Below are 20,825 nucleotides of genomic sequence, written 5' to 3' on the forward strand. Positions count from 1 at the left end.
GAAGCGGCGGAGAAGATCGCTCTCTAAAACGGTAAGTACAGCTTTGATTTTAAAAAAACTAGCCCCTAGACAAAATGAGCATCAATCTAAGGTTAAATTTTTTTTTTAGGGTGAACTCCCGCTTTAAGAGCACATTTAGATAGGGCAGTGCCAGCTCTGTGGACAGCTCAGCTCTGAGTGTCTCCTGAGGTTATTTGCAAGTCAGCAATATGGTCTTCCCAGGACACCTTCATTACACTTTAATAGGTGAACCCGACTCGCCACAGTACAATTTGGAAAATTCATGGTGCATACCTGTGCTACTGATGGATTACAAACATTTTCTTGCACCCTCCCTTATGGCGAGTTAGTCCCCATTGTATGCTGCCATGATGCACCAGGAAAACTGAAAATTGTATACTCATTTTTCCATAATTTTCCTTTCCTGGTGCATCTTCATGGCAGCATGCAGATGCCCACCAAAATGGTAAGAGTTAGAGAATGCTGTGAGCCGGGTCTGTCTTTGATTTATTGTTAACCAGTCCTATCAGGTTGTGGGGGTGGAGTCACAACCCATTGTATGCTGCCATAAACATGCACCAGGAAAGGAAAATTACGGAAAGGTGAGTATACAATTTTCAGTTTTTTTAACTTCAAGATCATGCATATTAACAGGAGTAGGCTACAAGTATTTTAAATACAATGTGGATATGAATATATGATTGTAAATGTCAACCATAGATGGCATAAAACTATTCGGTAGTGTTTCTTAATATCTGCCGAGAGTTCAACTCTAAATAAGATTGTAATATAGGCTCACGTGCTCTTTAAAGTGCTTGTAAACCCACTTTGGTAAAAAATAACACCTGCAAGACAAAGGCATAATGAGCTAGTATGCATAGCTATCATTATGTAATGCTCACCTGGGATCGAAGCCCCGATGCGGTGCCCGACACAGCACCGGCTGACGACATGTCGTCCCAGAGTTACTTCCGAGTATCACGGCTCCGGCGCTGTGATTGGCCGGAGCCACGATGGCGGCATGCACGTGGGAGCCGCCAGTCCCGGCATTACCTCCTTTAGATATGGACATCTCTATTGTAAATATCTCCTTAACCGTGGAGATTTAGAAGATATTTCCAGCACCCACAGGTTAGCCTTAATCTAGGCTTACATGTAGGTAAAAGTGGTTGTACAGGGTGTACAACCACTTTAAGCACAAATATGCAAAAGGAAATGAAACCTGGACTTAATGCACAAATTAACGCAGATCTGAACCACTTCCCGGCAGGCCTATACCAAAATAATGGCCGTATGGTGGTTCCGTTATACTGACTAGGCATCATATGACGTCTTTCAGGATAACCACAGCGCGCAATCGGCGCTGTGGCGTGTCAGTCTGAAATACTGCAACACCGTTCTCGGTAAAAAGCCCCTGACGGAGGCGCTTTACCACATGATCAGCTATGTCCAATCATAGCTGATCACAGTGTAAAAAGGAAGAGCCGTTTATCAACTTTTATTCACTCACATCTGACAAATGTGAGTAGAAGAGAGCCGATCGGTGGCTCTACTGACAGGGGGGTCTATGCTGAATGTTTATCAGCACAGCCCCCCACGGATGCTCACACTGGACCACCAGGGATGCCCCCAGGACCACCAAGGATGGCTAACACACATGGATTACCAAGTTTTTTTGGCCACCAGGGATGCCACACAGTCCCCTAAAAGATGCCAATCAGTGCCCAAAAATGGTGTCAGTCAGTGCCCACTACAAATGCCTGCCAGATGTCTCCTCATCAGTGATGCTCAGCAGCGCTATCCATCAGTGTTAATCAGTGCCACCCATCAGTGTCCATCAGTGCCCACCTATCAGTGCCTGTCAGTGCCTACCCATGCCACCTATCAGTGTCACCCATAAGTACCCATCATTGCAGCCTTTCAGTGCCCATCTGTGATGCCTAGCAGTGCCCTTAAGTGCCGTCTATGACTGTACAGCCTATGAGTGCCCAACAGATCAGCCTATGAGTGCCCAACAGTGCTGCATACCAGTGCCACCTGTCAGTGCCCATCAGTGCCACCTATCAGTGCCCATAATCAGTGCCACCTCATCAGTGCCACCTCATCAGTGCCCATCAGTGCCACCTTATCAGTACCTGTCAGTGCAGGATTATCGGTTCCCATCAATGAAAGAGAAAACGTACTTATTTACAATATGTTATCATTTTTATTTGTTGCGCAAAAAATAAAAACCCCAGCAGCGATCAAATACCACCAAAATAAAGCTCTATTTGTAGGAACAAAATGATAAAAAAAATTGGGTACAGTGTAGCAATTGTCATTCAAAGTGTGACAGCGCTGAAAGCTGAAAATTGGCCTGGGCAGGAAGGGGCGAAAGTGCCTGGTATTGAAGTGGTTAAAGGAGTAGAGAGCATTTACTGTCCCATCAAAGGGTGTGGAGGAGGTCTGTAAGTGAAGGGGAAACTGCAGCAAAGGTCCATTCCCCTACCAAACAGGAATGTGTTTTGTGGGAAAACTGTAAAACTCATAAGACTAGATGGAAAGAAATGAATTCCTTGGCTGGTAAAACAGCTCCTATATATGTATTTCATCTGTGTGTTTAGCTGTTTGCCTGGACTTCAGCTTTAACTTAATACAGTAAGCAACTTCTAAATCTTCTATTGGCATTTAGAAGAAAAGCAGACCTTCAAAGAGATTCCGCCACTGAGTTTCAACAAAGTGTGAAACAACCATAAAAAGAAGGGGTTTTCCAGATTTTCTATACCAGTGACATTTCTCATATTCTTAATAACTACTTACATCTTCGCCTCTTGGTAATCCGGCTCCTGAGTTCTTAATGTCAAAGAGCAATATTTAAAAGCTTTGGAGATTTTGTCCAGCTGTCGAAGACATTTGGTCTGGGTGCTTCCCTGAAGAGAAGTGCCATCCGTATATTCAGCCAGCACAAAAACTTTTGTCAGGGAACTGTTGGAGCGTATGAAAAGAAAATTGCAATGATAGATCATTTTTTTTCTGACAAAGGATGAATTGGCATCATTAGGTGGTAAATGAACTATTGAAAGAAAAGACCGTTCTGACATTATTAAACCAAAAAGAAAAATTTTACAGACTCGTGGACTTACCACGGCTTGCTATATTTCTTTGTCTACAGTTCACTCTGTCTAAACAGTTATTTAACAATAAAAGCAAAGTGCCCTCATTTTAGCTGTCCATATCATCAGAAAAATGCACATTTATAAAAGAAATGATAGATTGAGCAAGATGAGATTCGAAAAATAGATTTTACATAATAGTTATCTACAAATCTCAGCGCTTATCAGAACTCAAAAATGGTTTATGTGCTTTCTATCAACTTAAGTATACTCTATTTGTTTTCCTTTGTTCATGTGAAACTGCTTTTTAATTAGGAATAGTTTAAGTGAAAAATGTGTGGATGACCGTAAAACGTATAATTTACTTTATAACACTTTTGAACAAATGAAGCATGAAAATTAAAAAAGAAATAGTAGCTTTGTATCTTAATCAAAGATGTTAACTGGAATTCGGATAATTCATTAGCGTAATTTTGTTTTTGCAAGTTCCTAAATTTTTTCAAACGATTGAAAACTCAAGATTGGAAATATTTACGGCACAAAAAATGAAGAGAAGAAAAATAGAAGAATATTAATTTTTTCCCCATTTTCACAACAGTTGATTAACATACTCAGAAAAAATGTTTATGCAGTCCCGCTGGACTAACAGCTATGCAATCTTTTTATAAATGGACCCTCTTGTGATCCACAACATTGCGTCCAAAAAAAAATGGCACACAGCTCCAGGTCCTTCAGTTACCTTAGATGGGACTGCAAAAATCTTATCACTGGAAGTCTAAGGCCTCGTACACACGACCGAGAAACTCGTCGTAAAAGAAACATCGTTTTCCTTGACGAGTTCCTTGTCAGGCTTGTCGAGAATCTTGTCAAGCTTTCTTTGCATACACACTGTCAAGACAAAATCCCGTTGTTCTCAAACGCAGTGACGTACAACATGTACGACGGCACTATAAAGGGGAAGTTCGATTCAACTGGTGCTACCCTTGGGGCTGCTTTTGCTAATCTCATGTTACTGCGTGTTAAGTAAAAGTTTGGTGAGAGACGATTTGCGCTTTTCAGTCTGTTACAGCGTGACGATTGTGCTATCTCCATTACAAACGCTACTTTTACCGAAGGTGCGCTCCCGTCTCATACTTTATTCTGAGCATGTGCAGGTTTCTAAGCATACACACGAACGTGTTTCTCCTCTTAAACCAGCCCGACGAGAAACACGATGAGGAAATTGAGACTCCCGATGAGAAAAAAGAGAACTTGTTCTCTTTTTTTTTTGTCGAGATCCACAACAAATTTCTCGATGAAAAACATACACACAACCGTTTTCCTCGGCAAAAAAGCTCTGCCACCAAGTTTCTTGATGGATTTTGTCGAGGAAAACGGGACAAAGGGACAGATCCACAGAGCGAGTACGCCGGCGTATCTACTGATACGCCGGCATACTTTCAAATTACCCGAGTCGTATCTTTGGTTTGAGTCCTCAAACCAATATACGACGGCATCTGGGTTAGATCCGACAGGTGTACGTCCTCGTACGCCTTAGAATCTAAGATGCAATTCTTCGGCGTCCGCTGGGTGGCGTTCACGTCGTTTTCCGCATCGGGTATGCAAATTAGCTATTTCCAACGATCCACGAACGTACGAGAGGCCGGCGCATTTTTTTTACAGTGTCTCTAGTCGGCTTTTTCCAGCGTATAGTTAAAGCTGGTATTTTGTTGCGTATAGTTAGACCTGCCATGTTAAGTATGGCCGTCGTTCCCGCATTTATTTTTATTTTAAAAAAAAAATTACGTAAGGCGTCCGTGAATCGGGATGGACGTAATTCACGTCTAAGTTAAAAAAAATGATGTCCTTGCGACATCATTTAGCGCAATGCACGGCGGGAAATTTAGGGACGGCGCATGCGCAGTTCATTCGGCGCGGGGACGCGATTCATTTAAATGAAACACGCCCCCTAATCACCAATTTGAATTTCCCCGCCAGAGATAGACTACGCCGCCGGCGCAAAATCTTTAAGGATTCAAAATAATGCCAGGTAAGGTACGGCGGCGTAGCATATCTCTGATACGCTGCGCGGGTGCAGATCTCTGTGGATCTGCCCCAAAGACTGTACTTGCTTTTTTATAGGACATTTCTAAACACATATAATGATTTTAAGGATATCATTTGCATTTTACATTTAGCTGAATCTAGCTTAGCTGTGTTTGGAAAAAAAATATAGAATTCTGTGCATTCAGGGGGCAGATGTAATTGCACATACATTGTAGAACCTGATCCTGGGAAGCATGTACATACAGTAGTAATTGTAAACTTCCTAAAATATTTCTCGTGCATTTAAATAAACCAAATGCAGGAAGCTAATGTGAATTTAGCCTAAGTCACACCACAAAGATTTTTTTTATTTAGTTTTAAAGCAGAGTTCCACTCATTTAAAAGTCAGCAGTGTAGCTGCTGACTTTTAATAATCAGACACTCAACTGTCCCACGGTCCAGCGATATGGGCGCCCGAAGCCTCTGTTGTCTCCCCCTCCTCTCCGAGGTGCCTGCATTCTAACTGTGGGTGCCTGGCTGGGGCTTCACATGCGCGTGCCATGCTGTGCACTGTGAATAGCCGCACAATCTCCTGGGACACGTGTCCTAGAAGATTGCAGGGAGGGAGGAGGGAGAGGTGATCTTATTTCTGGCGCTGCGGAGCCAGGGTGGGAAGTGGGAGCTGGGTGCCTGTAAAAACAGGGTACCTGCTCCTCCCCCCAAAAAATTACATGCCAAATGTAGCATGTCAGGGGGTCACCTGCACTTAAAGCGTAAGTTCCATTTTTTAGTGGAACCCCGCTTGAAAAGTGCTTTTTAGATTTATACAGTAGACCTTCACTGGATCTGTTTTTAAAAAGCCATTTATTAGGCAACACTTTAGCAATGATTGTCATATGGATTAATAAATGGTTTTACATAATTAAAAAAGCTCATGTATCTTTAAATTAGTCAAACATGTTTTGGAATGTTTAGGTCATATGACAAGGTGAAAAAAAAATAGTTAATGATATCAAATATAACTTTAACAGGAGCGATAAAGCTTGAACTTTTCACATTCCTATTACCAGCATTCAAATAGAAAGCAATTGTTGGTTAAAGCCTCACCATATGCTCTTACGTGAACTATGTATTCACTGTTTAGTAATCTTGTATCTATTTATTAAACTCTGGAGACCATTTTCTAATAAAATGCCTTGGACAGATTTAGACCTAAACCATGCCTTTATTGACTAAGTGCCCTATTACCATCTTTTCTGCAGTAAACCTGATTTACACTCTAACCTGTCTGACCTTTTCTCTAGCTGTCCATAAATTTCAAAGATTGCCTGCTACTTTCTCTTACTGCCTCTCCTAAAAGATTTAAGCTAACACACTTTGGTAATGCTTTAGAAAAATGTACTTGTCATCAATTGATGCTAGCTAATCTAGATGTGGACAGCTGCAGTGGTAACAAGTGGACAGGATCCACTCTGCTCACTGTCACATTAGTCAACAGCAATTTCGGGCAACATTGCCATGCATTAGGAATGACCAAGAAGTTCCAATTTGTCAAGATTGTTTAAATGTTTCTAAGAATGAGTTTCTTTTGCAGAAATAATTTAAAACAGAAAATGTTCAGACATTGGATTCCATATTCATTCCAAGCAATTGGTAAAACACAGAATATGGAGTGACATAAACCTGTTCTATCAGCCACCTCTTAACACCAATTCATTTATTTTCTCTGTGAAGTAGAAGTATAACTAAAAACATTAAGACTCCAATTTAAGACAAGGGAAATCCATCCCAACCCAGTATTAGACAAGAATTTGCAGGCAACTGATACATTTAACTACAGTATATGACCATTTAGCATTTTCTCAAATATAAACACATTAAAGTGGCTGTATACCCAAATTTGACACTTGTACCTACAGGTAAGCCTATAATAAGGCTTACCTGTAGGTAAAATGTATATCTCCTAAACCTGTATGGTTTAGAAGATATTTCCTTTGCATGCAGCTGCTGAAATTAGCTGCCCGGCTGAATGTGCGTGTGAATATATATACAATGGCGTATCTTTAGGCCGGGGTAGCGCATCCCATTTGCACTACGCCGACGTAACATAGAGAGGCAAGTACAGTATTCAAAAAGCACTTGCTCCGCATGTTACGTCAGCGTAGCGCAAATGGGCCGGTGTAACCCCACCTAATTCAAAGTAGGCATGTAGTGGGTGGGCTACATTTAAATTAACCGTGACCTCATGTAAATGAGGGCCGTTCGTATGGCGCATGCACGCGCATGCTCAGAATCACATCGCAAATACTCCCTACGAAACGAGCACAATGACTCTGCAATCGCGGGGGAACCCGTACAATGACTCTGCAATCGCGCGGGGGGGGGAACTGCACAATGACTCTGCAATCGCTGCGGGGGCACACAATGACTCTGCAATCGCTGCAGGGGGGGGGCGCACAATGACTCTGCAATCTGCGTGGGGGTGCCGCAAAAATGACTCTGCAATGTGTGGGGGGGCCGCACAATGACTCTGCAATCTGTGGGGGGCCGCACAATGACTCTGCAATCGCAGGGGGGGCGCACAATGACTCTGCAATCGTGGGGGGCCCCACAATGTCTCTGCAATCGCGGGGGGGCCGCACAATGACTCTGCAATCGCGCGGGGGGGCGCACAATGACTCTGCAATCGTGGGGGGGACACACAATGTCTCTGCAATCGCGGGGGGGGGGGGCGCACAATGACTCTGCAATAGCGGGGGGCGCACAATGACTCTGCAATCGTGGGGGGGGGCACACAATGACTCTGCAATACAGACAAAAAAAATAAAAAATCCAGCATACTGTTGATGTCAGCAGTTTGCTGGATATAACAGTCTATAGATATTTTAGGGTGAACCCCCGCTTTAAGCTTGATTTTCTAATTACAAAAGTAAACCAAAGGTATGGTACAGACATTAGTCTGTATACATTCTTCACAAAACAACAACTGCCCTTGTATGAAAAAGATGCAAGCATTTCATTTTCTAAAACAGTACTAATAACATAATAAGAATCAGGGCTTCATACTTTTGAAAGCACTTGGCATAACATTTAGCATTTACAGTCAATATTTGTTAATGCGATGTGCAATATGAAATATATCTCTATAGTAAAGAGGAAGTTAATCTAAACCTTCTTGGTCCCAATATGCGTGACATTTGGCAAGGGGCTGTGGCTTTCACAAATCGTACATAGATTTGGCCATTAGAGAGGGCAAGGCCAGAATTTGCGCACTGCCTGGAAGCCCTGAGGCTTTCCAGTTACAGCAGACTTGTGGGATGGCCACCCAGGCTGCAGAAGAATGCATGTAAAGGTCCTTGCAGGTGCCATTTGGAGCCTGCCTTGCAGTTTTACACGCTATATGGATACTGATAGGTATATTTAAGATAGATAGATACGATTTATTGTCATTGTAGAAACAAATTCACAATGACATTACATTTTTACTCCACACATTATTCATACATCACAATTATCAACCATGCATTTACCACACAGGATTTATATATAAAGGTGTCTCCATATTATAAAAGTATAAAAAGTATCCTCATATTAACCACTTAAGACCCGGACCAAAATGCAGCTAAAGGACCCGGCCAGGTTTTGCGATTCGGCACTGCGTCGCTTTAACAGACAATTGCGCGGTCGTGGGACGTGGCTCCCAAACAAAATTGGCGTCCTTTTTTTCCCACAAATAGAGCTTTCTTTTGGTGGTATTTGATCACCTCATTCCACTATCCTATCAACCTCTCTCCTGTGTTGCTACTCATCGTCTCCAGTGATACAGCGGTAATGTCATCGGCAAACTTAACTATACTATTGGTCTCATAATAGGGGGTGCAGTCATATGTGTATGAAAAACGTGGTACTACAGCGCTACTACTAAGTATAGAAAAATCCCCACAACAAAAATAACCAAATGACAAAAGCTGCATATAAAAAAGGTGTACAAAACCAGTGGCAATGTGAAATAAAATAAAAACTAAAAATGCGCTAATGACAACATTTGTTGCTGTGTACAATAAACAACTTGCTACAAGATACCAAAAAAACTCCAGAAAGAGGGGGTAGGGGTATCAATAAGTGCAAAAAAACAAACCAAAAAAACCTGTGCAATGTGAATAAACATAGGAGAGCAACAGAGCATGAGAAAAAAATGTCCTTAGTATTGCAAGGAGAACCTCCCCTTTCCAGACACAGATCAGTGTTAGCTGTGGCCAGGGGCAATCCTGTGATATGCTGTAGATAGTAACACTGCTTGAATTCAGCTCCAGCTTGTATTCAGTGCTTCAACATGGTAACAGCTCATGTGGATGAGAAAGAGAACAAATATGGTGCAAATATTGTGTGGCAAGAGGAAAAAACACATTGGCAGATGCACTCACGTAACCCCCGATCAACGACAGCTTTGAATGCAGCCTGGTTTGCCGCTCAGTGTAGCGATCTCCTCATACGGAGCTAACACTGATCTGTGTCTGGAAAGGGGAGGTTCTCCTTGCAATACTAAGGACATTTTTTTCTCATGCTCTGTTGCTCTCCTATGTTTATTCACATTGCACAGGTATTTTTTGGTTTGTTTTTTGCACTTATTGATACCCCTACCCCCTCTTCCTGGAGGGTTTTTTGGCATCTTGTAGCAAGTTGTTTATTGTACACAGCAACAAATGTTGTCATTTGTGCATTTTTAATTTTTATTTTATTAGTCATATGTGTAAAGCGCATAAAGAAAGGGACTTAACACACAACTCTACGGTGCTCCAGTACTTAATTCTCGCTTTGGAAGAAACAAACGTATCCAATTTGACCACCTGTGAGCAATGGACCAAAAAATCCCGTATCCAAAAACAAATAAAGGGCGGTAAATCCAATTTTTGCATTTTTTCAAACAACCGATCTGGAATGATGGTATTAAAGGCAGAGCTGTAATCTATAAACAACATCCTTATGTAGTTTCCCGAATGCTGCAGATGTCTAAGTGCCCCATGCAGCACTTAAGCTTTTGCATCTTCTGTGCTTCTATTTGCCCTATACGCAAACTGATAAGGATCTAAACTAGGGATAAGTCGAACACCCCCCCCCCCCCCATTCGGTTCGCACCAGAACCTGCGAACAGACCAAACGTGTGTGTGAACTTTAGAACCCTGTTAAAGTCTATGGTACTCGAACGTTTGAAATCTAAAATGCTAATTTTAAAGGCTAATATGCAAGTTATTGTCCTAAAAAGTGTTTGGGGACCTGGGTCCTGCCCCAGGGGACATGTATCAATGCAAAAAAATAAATTGTCAGAAGTGATTCATACTGCTAGCAGAGCAACAAAGCAGCAGACATAAATGACACTGAAGCCTTTACACACGACCGAGAAACTCGACGGGCGAAACACATCGTTTTCCTCGTTGAGTTCCTTGTTAGCCTGTCGAGGAACTCGACAATCCAATTTTATTTCCTCGGCAAAAAAATATCTCCCAGCAAGTTTCTTGCTGGTTTTGCCGAGAAACTCGGTCGTGTGTACGAGGCATCAGGGGGTTATTTAAGAAAGGCAAATCCACTTGAAATTGCACTGAAAGTGCACTTGGAAGTGCAGTCACTGTAAATTCGAGGGGGACAATATAGAGTTGGCCCACCCTTTGCAGCTATAATAGCTTCAACTCTTCTGGGTTAGTTAATTGTTTTATACCTAAATCACAGTCCAGAGAATTTCCTACTGACACATATGCATATACACTGTATAGCAGAACATGCAGTGCCTACACATTTGTTTCTAATAGGGTCTTATTGATTAACCCACTTCCAGTCCAGTACTCTGGACTATTCTTTGGTTTACTTTTTTTTTTGAGTTTGTAGCTTCCCTACTTTGCTGTGATAGCTAGTATGCCATCCCTAATTTACCACCCTCAGATATGGTAATAATGCAACGTCCCCTTCCAAAGTGCAAAATGCACAAAGTGGAACAATGGAGAAGTTCACTTTATATGCTCAGCTTTTATATATGGAGGACGCCATAGGCCATAGGCGCTAATATACAAATCATTAATAAAGCTTTTTCAGAGGAAGGCAGGATTTTAGATATAAATTGTTTGCACTGATTAATTTAGAAATTCACAAAGGAATGTAAAAATATACAAAACTGCAAAACCTGCCACTAAGTTCTTGATAAGGTCTACCTATTAATTTACTCTTACAAAGAAATTAACATTTTTCATAACAATTTAGTCAAATTATTCTGTCCTAAAAATATCTAAACAGATATACCAATAAATGAGCTGACCCTTAGTATATGTTTAGCCAATTATTGAAAAGAAAAAAACATTTATTGAAGATATTATTCTGAAATGTCTTTGATTTGAAATACCTTGCTAATGGACTTGCTATAACAAGCTATCATTCTAGCCTCATTAGGTCAGAAATTCTCATTACCTTTTTTCTGTAACAAGGGAAAAAGTCTGAAATTCAAAATAAGTCATTCTACCTTTTTTGCGTTTCTTCCTGCTGTAGAGTATGCAGCAGTAATTTCAAAAACTATAAATACAATTATATAATTTGCTATCACTTAGCTGTGCACCAATGAGGTTCAAATAGCATCACGATATTTTGACACAAAATTAAAGTAGAACAATGGTCAAAAACTTAAAACCAGTTCTCAATAAACCTCTAACAGATCTAAAATATGTATTTTTCTTTTTCAATAGATGGCAAGCATTTTAAGAAAAATACACTTGGGGGGTTATTTACTAAAGGCAAATCCACTTTGCACTACCAGTGCAAAGTGCACTTGAAATTGCACTGAACGTGCACTTGGAAGTGTAGTCTCTGTAGATCCGAGGGGGGCTTGAAAGGAAAATAAAAATTCATCCAACTCATCCAACAGGCATCAGAGATGGCTCATTTAACCTCCCTGGCGGTATGATTATTTCAGAAAAAAGGTGCTGAAAGCGGTACCATTATTTGCATGGAAATTTGGCATTTTATACTGTAGGCCTGTAATTCTTAGGAATAACTCACTTAAATCTGACCAAACAAGAGTCTAGTAGGCATCCCGGGTATGACATTTTTTTAAAAACAAAATTATAAATTATAATATAATAAATAATTATAAATAATTATAACAAGTAATAATATAATTATAATAAAAATTATTCAATAATGTAATCAACTCAAAATCACTGAAATGTGCTCAGTTGCAGAATTGTCGATGTCATTACTTTTATTTTTTTTATGACGAATTTCCCCACAAATCGCTATCGCACAATTCTGCAAGTGATTATAATTTATTATCACTGTTTTCTAGCTGCTCTAAAACCATTTTTGGTTGCTATGGACAATCTACAGTTTGCAGGCAGAAAGAACAGTTTTTATTATATAAAAGTGCATTTAGGACACTGGGCAGACCACTAGGGACAAGGGGGTGTGTATTTTTTACATACAGTACTGTAATCTATAAGATTACAGTATACTGTATGTAATGTGTTTGTTTACGGTTTTGAATTTGGCGCCATTCTCCGCCCCCGTGCGTCGTAACGTCGCAGGGAACGAAGATCGGCTGCACAGGAGGACACTGTGTGAATCGAGTGAGGTCCCGCTCGCTCACACAGCGCGGTGGCATCGCTGGATCCAGGGACAAGGTAAGTAACTTAGTCTGTGGCTGCAGCGAGGCAAGCCCGAGTCTGACTCGGGGTTACTGCTTTTGGTTTAAAAATCTCACCCCGAGTCAGACTCGGGAATACCGCTAGGAGGGTTAAAGAAACCCATCAATGTATTGATGAACAGGGATTCACAACCTACAGCCTGGATAAAATGTTGCTCCTTATCTTAATGCAGATCTCTCCACATGGGTATCTCTGTTCAGATGCAGATTTGCCATTCTCTCTGGGCACAGTAACAGGCTCCTAACTTACTGCTCTCAAAGATGGCTACTCTCTCTTTCTTATTCCCAGACTGCCCCTGTAGAACTCTCCTCCCTCTGATTTCATTCTCCCTGCAGTTTGACACCTGTCTATCTTGTTAATATCTAAAAAGGAAAAGGTCTGGTGTCACCCGCAAACCACCTCCATCCAAATATATGCAACCAAAAACAGGAATTCACCTGGGACTTTAAATGAGGGGAATGTGGTTAGCCAACAAGTGACAGAGTAAATGTAGTCTCAAAATGTATTACAATTGTCATGCAAACAAAGGCAACATGAGTCTTAGCCAAGCCACTGGAATACAGTAAAAATTTCATGACACGTATCATGGTAAAAAAAATGTAAATTGAAAAGTAACCAGGCATGAAAAGGAGCTCAATGCGTTTCGCAACACCATGCTCGCTTCACCAGGGGTAGATATGTGTGTAGTACATCTGTAGGGGGTATAATGAACCAAATTATCAATGGTATCGTGACAATTGATCGAGCTGGATTAGACTGCCAGATACTAAATACCCAGAGGCGGCAGTAGCTGGGGAGGCATTGAAAAAAATCAACCCAACAGAGCAAAAATGGGGGGCAGACATGGCCGGGATGTGGGTGTGTTTCACCAAAGATCTCCCAGTATCCATTAATAATGTCAAAAGAAACATAAATGCATATGTATCAATAGATGCTGTCATAATAGCATAGAAGTAAAGTGGTATATAATATAAGTATGTATATGCATGAACCAATCTAGTTCAATAATGGTATGGGCTTAGAATCTAGGGGACATATAGAAAAATAAATTAATGAATAAATAAATAAATAAATAAATAAAATGTGTAAATGAAAAAAATTAAATAAAAATATGACAAAAACAATGTGATAGAGTGTGTGTCCCGCATACCATGTATCAAAGTCCATTGTATATGTCACCTAAATTAAGAATATATGTATATCAGTTGGTACTATACCAACAGAGTACCCATGAAGTATACAAAGTAATGGGAATATATATATATATATATATATATATATATATGTATATATATATATATATATATATATATATATATATATATACTTGCACACTTGTGCGATGCGGGTACACTGCAAATCCACTGCAGGTTCCCATTTTTCACCCGACTCGCATGGCAGTTCACACTGCCATATGCAAACTACTGGGGAGTGTCATACAACACTAACGACACCCCCATTTCAGCTCGCATATCGCACTGCGAACTGACCGTTTAGACATGAATCAGATCGCATAGGTGTGAACACTCATGTGATCCGATTCTAATGCGGACCAAAAAAAGGGTCCTGTGCGAGTTTGGTCCGAATGCTATATGAGACATACTATCTGTATGGCTGAAATTGCATTGCATGGACATTGCATGTGATTTGCACTGCAGTGAGGTGTAAATCACATGCGATATCGCACAGCGCACCAGTGTAAACCTGTCCTTAAATCAGGGTTCTCAGAATACCACTTTACATGAGATCACCACTTAAATAAGGGTTCCCCTTTACATTAGTCAGAGTCCACAGAGCTCCCCATTACGGTAAGTGGAAATTCTGCAGACTCTAAGGGGGGTCTGTGCAGACTCTGATGTAAGGGGGCTCCGATATAGGGGGGTCTGTGCAGGCTCTGATGTAAGGGGCTCTGATGTAAGGGGGATCTGTTCAGGCTCTGATGTAAGGGGAACTGATGTAAGGGGGTCTGTGCAGGATCTGATGTAAGGGGGCTCGGATGTAAGGGGGGGTCTGTGCAGGCTCTGATGCAAGGGGTGTCTGTGCAGGCTCTGATGTAAGGGGGATCTGATGTAATGGGGGGTCTGTGCAGGCTCTAATGTAAGGGGGCTCTGATGTAAGGGGGGTCTGTTCAGGTTCTGATGTAAGGCGGATCTGATGTAAGGGAGTCTTTGCAGGCTCTGATGTAAGGGGACTCTGATGTAGGGGGGTCTGTGCAGGCTCTGATGTAAGGGGGATCTGATGTAAGGGGGATCTGTGCAGGCTCTAATGTAAGGGGGCTCTGATGTAAGGGGGGTCTGTGCAGGTTCGGATGTAAGGGGGATCTGATGTAAGGGGGGGTCTATGCAGGCTCTAATGTAAGTGGGCTCTGATGTACTGATGTAAGGGGGGTCTGTGCAGGTTCTGATGTAAGGGGGCAGGAGGAGCTGGAGATCTGCACAGTGAGCAGAGAGTAAAAGGAGGTGGGATAATTGCAGGGGCACTTTAATATAAAGGGACCTACCTGTAAAGGGGCACTGTAATCATTACAGTGCCACTTTACAGTGCTGTCCCCATTATATCACAGTTTCCCTTGTACATTACAGTGTGGAGGACACTAACACCAGCCACCCCCGCAAATGCCTATCAAAGTTCCCCCCCCCCCCCCCCCCGGTTCTTGGAAAAATAAATTGGCTGCTCAGTCTTAAATGCCTGTGCCTATATTTTTGTCCAAGTCCGGGCCTGATGCTCTCTGTACATTAAAATATTTATTCCTTGTTAATCTACTGAAGAAGAAGCCTGTTGTTTGGAAGTAATGTGTATAGGCATGGAGTGGGGTCAGCCAGCAGCCATATTGATATTGGCAGTGGAGGTGGTGAGACTGTGAGTTGTGCTGTACATAGCACTGTGTATGTTAAATATTAAATAAATGTTTTACTGTATCGAATATTGATCCCAAATCTGACAAAGGTGGTGAGAGTCTCTAGAAACTTCAGGTATTTTCAGGGATGCCTTGACAAAATGCCACAGGCTTTAAGGAATTATAAAGGAAAAAATGTTTTGCCTAAGATTAATGTCTGCAAGGTAGACAGACAGAATAGTGTAATGATTCTGTTAAAAAACAAGTAAATACCTATTAAATTCCTTCATCTATATCACCTCTGGCGTTCTAGTTTCTGTTCTCTCATTCACTTCCTGGTTTGCGGCGCTCGTTCATGTAAGAACTACATTTCCCAGTATGAATTGCGGCACGCCCAGTAATTCACACCTCCTTGAAGTCTCTAACACGTAGAGAGCGTCCTGCCACACAGATGTAGTTCCCAGGAGGGGGCGAGCACGTCACTGACCACCGCAGTAAAGCCTCCCTTCACGGTGGTCAGTAAAATCAGACAAGCAGGAAGTGAACAGAACAGAGAAGAAATAGAGCAACTTCTGAGAAAAAACGAACAATGAGGAAGTGGAAAGAGGAATGTCTGTAGGTAAAGGATGCTTATTATGAAAAAACTAAATTTCCTTTACAACCCCTTTAAGCATAGTCTGTGCAAGTTTGGTTGGAGCAGAAGACAGGGGAGACTCTAGGGGTCTAAAAGATCTATAATCCATAAAGTGCACCTGCCTACTGGCCACAATTAGCCCTCTTTAGATACCAATAAAGTTAATTTGAAAATAAAGTGTTACAAAATGTAAACTAGAATAAAAAAATATATATATTAATAGCACCCTTGACGAGTGGTGTGTACACCCCGATAAAAATGTGCTCATAGGGTGCATGCATGAAGGTAAATAAAAATATAAAGGTCCCTCATTTATGGTTAACTCTTAAACTTATAGGCTGTAAAGGATTTTAACGTGTCACCTATTGAAAAATTGTGCCATAAATTTACGTTGTTTTGTAGGCACACACAGTTTTCAGGCCTGACATACTGGGGGTTATTTACTAAAGGCAAATCCACTTTGCACTACAAGTGCACTGCAAGTGCAAAGTACACTTGAAATTGCACTAAAAGTGCACTTGGAAGTGCAGTCGCTGTAGATCCGAGGGGACATGAAAGGAAAATAAAAAACAGCATTTTAGCTTGCACATGATTGGATAATAAAATCAGCAGAGCTTCCCCTCATTTCAGATCTTCCCCTCAGACTCAGATCTACAGTGACTGCACTTCCATGTGCACATTCAGTGCAATTTCAAGTGCACTTTGCACTTGTAGTTTGCACTGTAGTGCAAAGTAGATTTGCCTTTAGTAAATAACTCCCTCTGCGTATCAATTTACTCAACAAAACCTCATATTTTATTTTGTGCAAAAGTGGGTATTACATAGAGTTTGTTGTAATAAAATGTGTTTATTTTTTCCTGAAAAAAAATGATCTGATTAAGAATTGTGCAAGCATTGTGTGACAAAAAATTGCAACTACCATTTTATATTATAATAAAAATGTATTATAATTGCTTGGGTGTTTAAGTTCTTTTTTTTTTATCAAAATGCAGATTTTAAAATGTGTGTGAAAAATGAAAAATATTTCTTTGGAGAAAAGTGATTAAAGAAACAAAATATAAATCCACAGACAAGTCCAAGTATCCTATAATAAAAGTTGTGTCATACTATCAACCAATACATATAAACAAGTAATGTTAATGATGATTAAATTAGTATAAATTTGATTTATCATGAACACCACAACACCCTGTAAATCTGCTAAGCATATACAATTGATATAATGTGATAGAAAAGGGTTTGCTACACTGTTGTCTCTTTAAATAAAGTCACCACGACCTAACACAAATCAAAATAACCTTTTCTGGGATAATATGGCCTCTTTGACCTTATCCAACTGGAAGAAATTCCTCTGTAGAATTCATGCTGATAGCAGAGAATGAATATAGATTGGACTCCATTGGTGTTGTTGACCAATACCCTTTGATTGGTGAACTTATAAACAGATTGGTTATGTTCAGAATAAATAAGGGGAATACAAGCATGCCAGTTACATCTCTAAATTAGGCACTTGACATTTTAAAAGAACAACAATTGTATGCTTGTTGCTAAAACTCATGGAGAAGGAAAACTGAAAAATTGAAATCTTTCCTAATCACACTAGATATTTGAAGAGAACATAAGTTTTCTGAGATATTACAATATTTTACAACATTTAAAGTGTATATAAAGCCAAAACTTTTTTTCTTAGTTTTGAATAGAGTATGGAATGTTTAACTTCCCTGGCGGTAATCCAGAGTCTGGCTCGGGGTGGAAATCCAGTACCATTAGCGGTATGCCTGAGCCAGGATAAGGACCACATCGCAGTATCTAGGCATAAAAATTAGGGGTGTTGAGGCGCTTGCTACTAAACAATAATAAATAATGAATACAGTGCTATGTGCAATCAATAGTGCAATTCAATAAAGTGCATAAATATCCGGTGAATAGACACACAATATAGGCAGCAGTAGGTGTCTGCTCTCAGAAATAAATAAGGCAAATATCAAGTGAACTTGTGTAAACAAACTCCAAAAAATAAATATAAACTAAAATAATTGATGCAATTTTGAAATGCCCAAAAAGGGTAGTTTCTTCCTGCAAAAACATAGTAAAGTGCAACTGTGAGTCTCTGTGCAAAATCAAACAAAGTCCAGTATCATGCAGACTATTCCAACATCCACAGCAATTCCTAAAGTGTATGGTGCTCCAATCCACAAGTGTAAGGTGCTCCAATCCAGGTGACCCTGTTTCCCCCAGCCTCTCACCTTAGCTGGCTTGTAATCAAGCCTCTTTAAATCCACACTGGCAGCAGCTCCTGAATAGCAGTGCAACCTTTACCATGGATGGATGACTCCTAGCTAACTTTTAAACAGGTCTCTTTAGATCCACACTGGCAGCGGCTTAACAACCTTTACCATGGACGGATGGCTCCCAGCAATAGAAGTGAGAAGAGAAGAGGCTCCATAGTGTATTACTGTTTTAAAAGTTTTAATAACAAAAGTGGATACACTTACATTTATGACGATACAACAAGCAGTATTTCCTCTGCTCTCGGCCGCGAGCGGAGATGTCGTCACCACTGGCTCTCCTCCCTTACATGTTACGTGGCTGCACACGCCACTTAATCATAGGGTATGATTACCTACTGCTGCCTATATTGTGTGTCTATTCACTGGATATTTATGCACTTTTTTTAATTGCACTTTTGATTGCACACAGCACTTTATTAATTATTTATTATTGTTTAGTAGCAAGCGCCTCATTTTTATATTCCGTTTATGGTTGTGGCAGCTTCTGTTTGTAATACCTATTTTTATTATCATATTTTAGATTATTAGTCCCCAGAGTGTGGTTTGCGCATTAGTTCCCCCCTTTCATAGTATCCAGGCAGAGTTTACCTGAATAAGCACTAAGTCAGTGCGAAACGTCGGTTATCCTCCTGTTTCTGTTGCTGTGATCTGGTATGTTTTTGCTGTTCGTTTAAATAAAGACAACCTGTTTGGTTTGGAGTGCGGCCATCCATCCTTCATTTTACGCCAGAGTTTACTTCCCTTGTCCCCTGAATCCTGCGATGTCTCCCCGCTGTGTGAACGAGCTGTATCCTCGCTCCATTCACACAATCCCCCGAGTGCCGCCGAGCTCCGTTCCCGTTACGGGGCGGAGATCGGTGCCAAATTTAAAAAAGTAAAAACACAGTATACTGTAATCTTACAGATTACAGTACTGTATAAAATAATTACACACCCCCTTTGTCCCTAGTGGTTTATCCAGTGCCCTGCATGCACTTTTATATTATAAATACTGTTCTTTCTGCCTGCAAACTGTAGATTGTCCATAGCAACCAAAAAGTGTCCCTTTATGTCAAAAGTGGTTTTATACCAGCTAGAAAACAGCGATAATAAATTAGAATCATTTGCAGAATTGAGCTATAGTGATTTGTGGGGAAATTCATCATCAAACACTGAAAGTAATGACAGCCACAATTCTGCAACTGAGCAAATTTCTGTGTTTTTGATTTGATTACATTATTGAATAGTTGTTATTATTATTATATTATTATTTGTTATAATTATTTATAGTTATTTATTATATTATAATTAATGATTTTGTGTTTCAAACTTTATCATACCCGGGATGTCTACTAGACTCTTGTTTGGACAGATTTAAGTGAGTTATTTCTAAGAATTAAAGGCCTACAATATAAAATGCCTAATTTTCATGCAAAACAATTGTACCGCTTTCAGCATCAAAAAAACTTTTTTTTTGCTATCTGTGTCCCATCAGTGACATTTCTCTTTTACTTCCTGTCCTAGAAATACAGCAAGAAGTAAGTTTGTCAAAGCTAGGAGATATTTTTGCTTGTTTTGGTGCAAAGTTGTTAGGTTTACCTTTTACTTGTTTACTTCTATCTTCCCCCAATAAATCAGCAGTTGGACATCCAATATCTGTTTTTTGGGTATAGTATTTTACTTTTGAGCCCCATTGTTGTGGCACTGTTAGAACCTGGGCTTGAACCTGGAACCTCTGGTGTGTCTGGTGGTGACTCTGCTTGCTGAGCCACCTGGAATGCTGGACAGCTCCTTGGACAGTTCCTTGGATAGTTCCTTAGACAATTCCTTGAATGATCTTGTCTTGAATCTTGTTTGCCTTGAACCTTGAACCCTTTGCTCCTCCCATGAACTTCCTGATTTAAGCCATGTCTCTGCACTTCCTGGTTGCCAGAATATTGTGCCTTCACCAGGCAATATCTTTCTCCTGTCTCCTGCTGCCCACCGTATCTTTGCTACCATTTGCCACTGACATTTGGCTCGTCCCCACCTACGCTTCTGCTTGATCCCTACCTGTTATATCTGCTCCTGGACCACAGCTAGGGTTGCCACCTCATCCCTTTAAAACAGAACACATATGAATTACACAGGTTCTGTGGCTGATTAAGGTGGTAATTGAACTCAAGTGGAGCCTTATCTAAATTAAATTAGCCTCAGAACCTGTGTAATTCATATGTGTTCTGTTTTAAAGGGATGAGGTGGCAACCCTAACCACAGCTTCCTCACCTCTAGTTGGGGCTATCCTGA

Source organism: Rana temporaria, chromosome 1 (assembly GCF_905171775.1).
Source record: "Rana temporaria chromosome 1, aRanTem1.1, whole genome shotgun sequence".
NCBI classification, from domain to species: domain Eukaryota; kingdom Metazoa; phylum Chordata; class Amphibia; order Anura; family Ranidae; genus Rana; species Rana temporaria.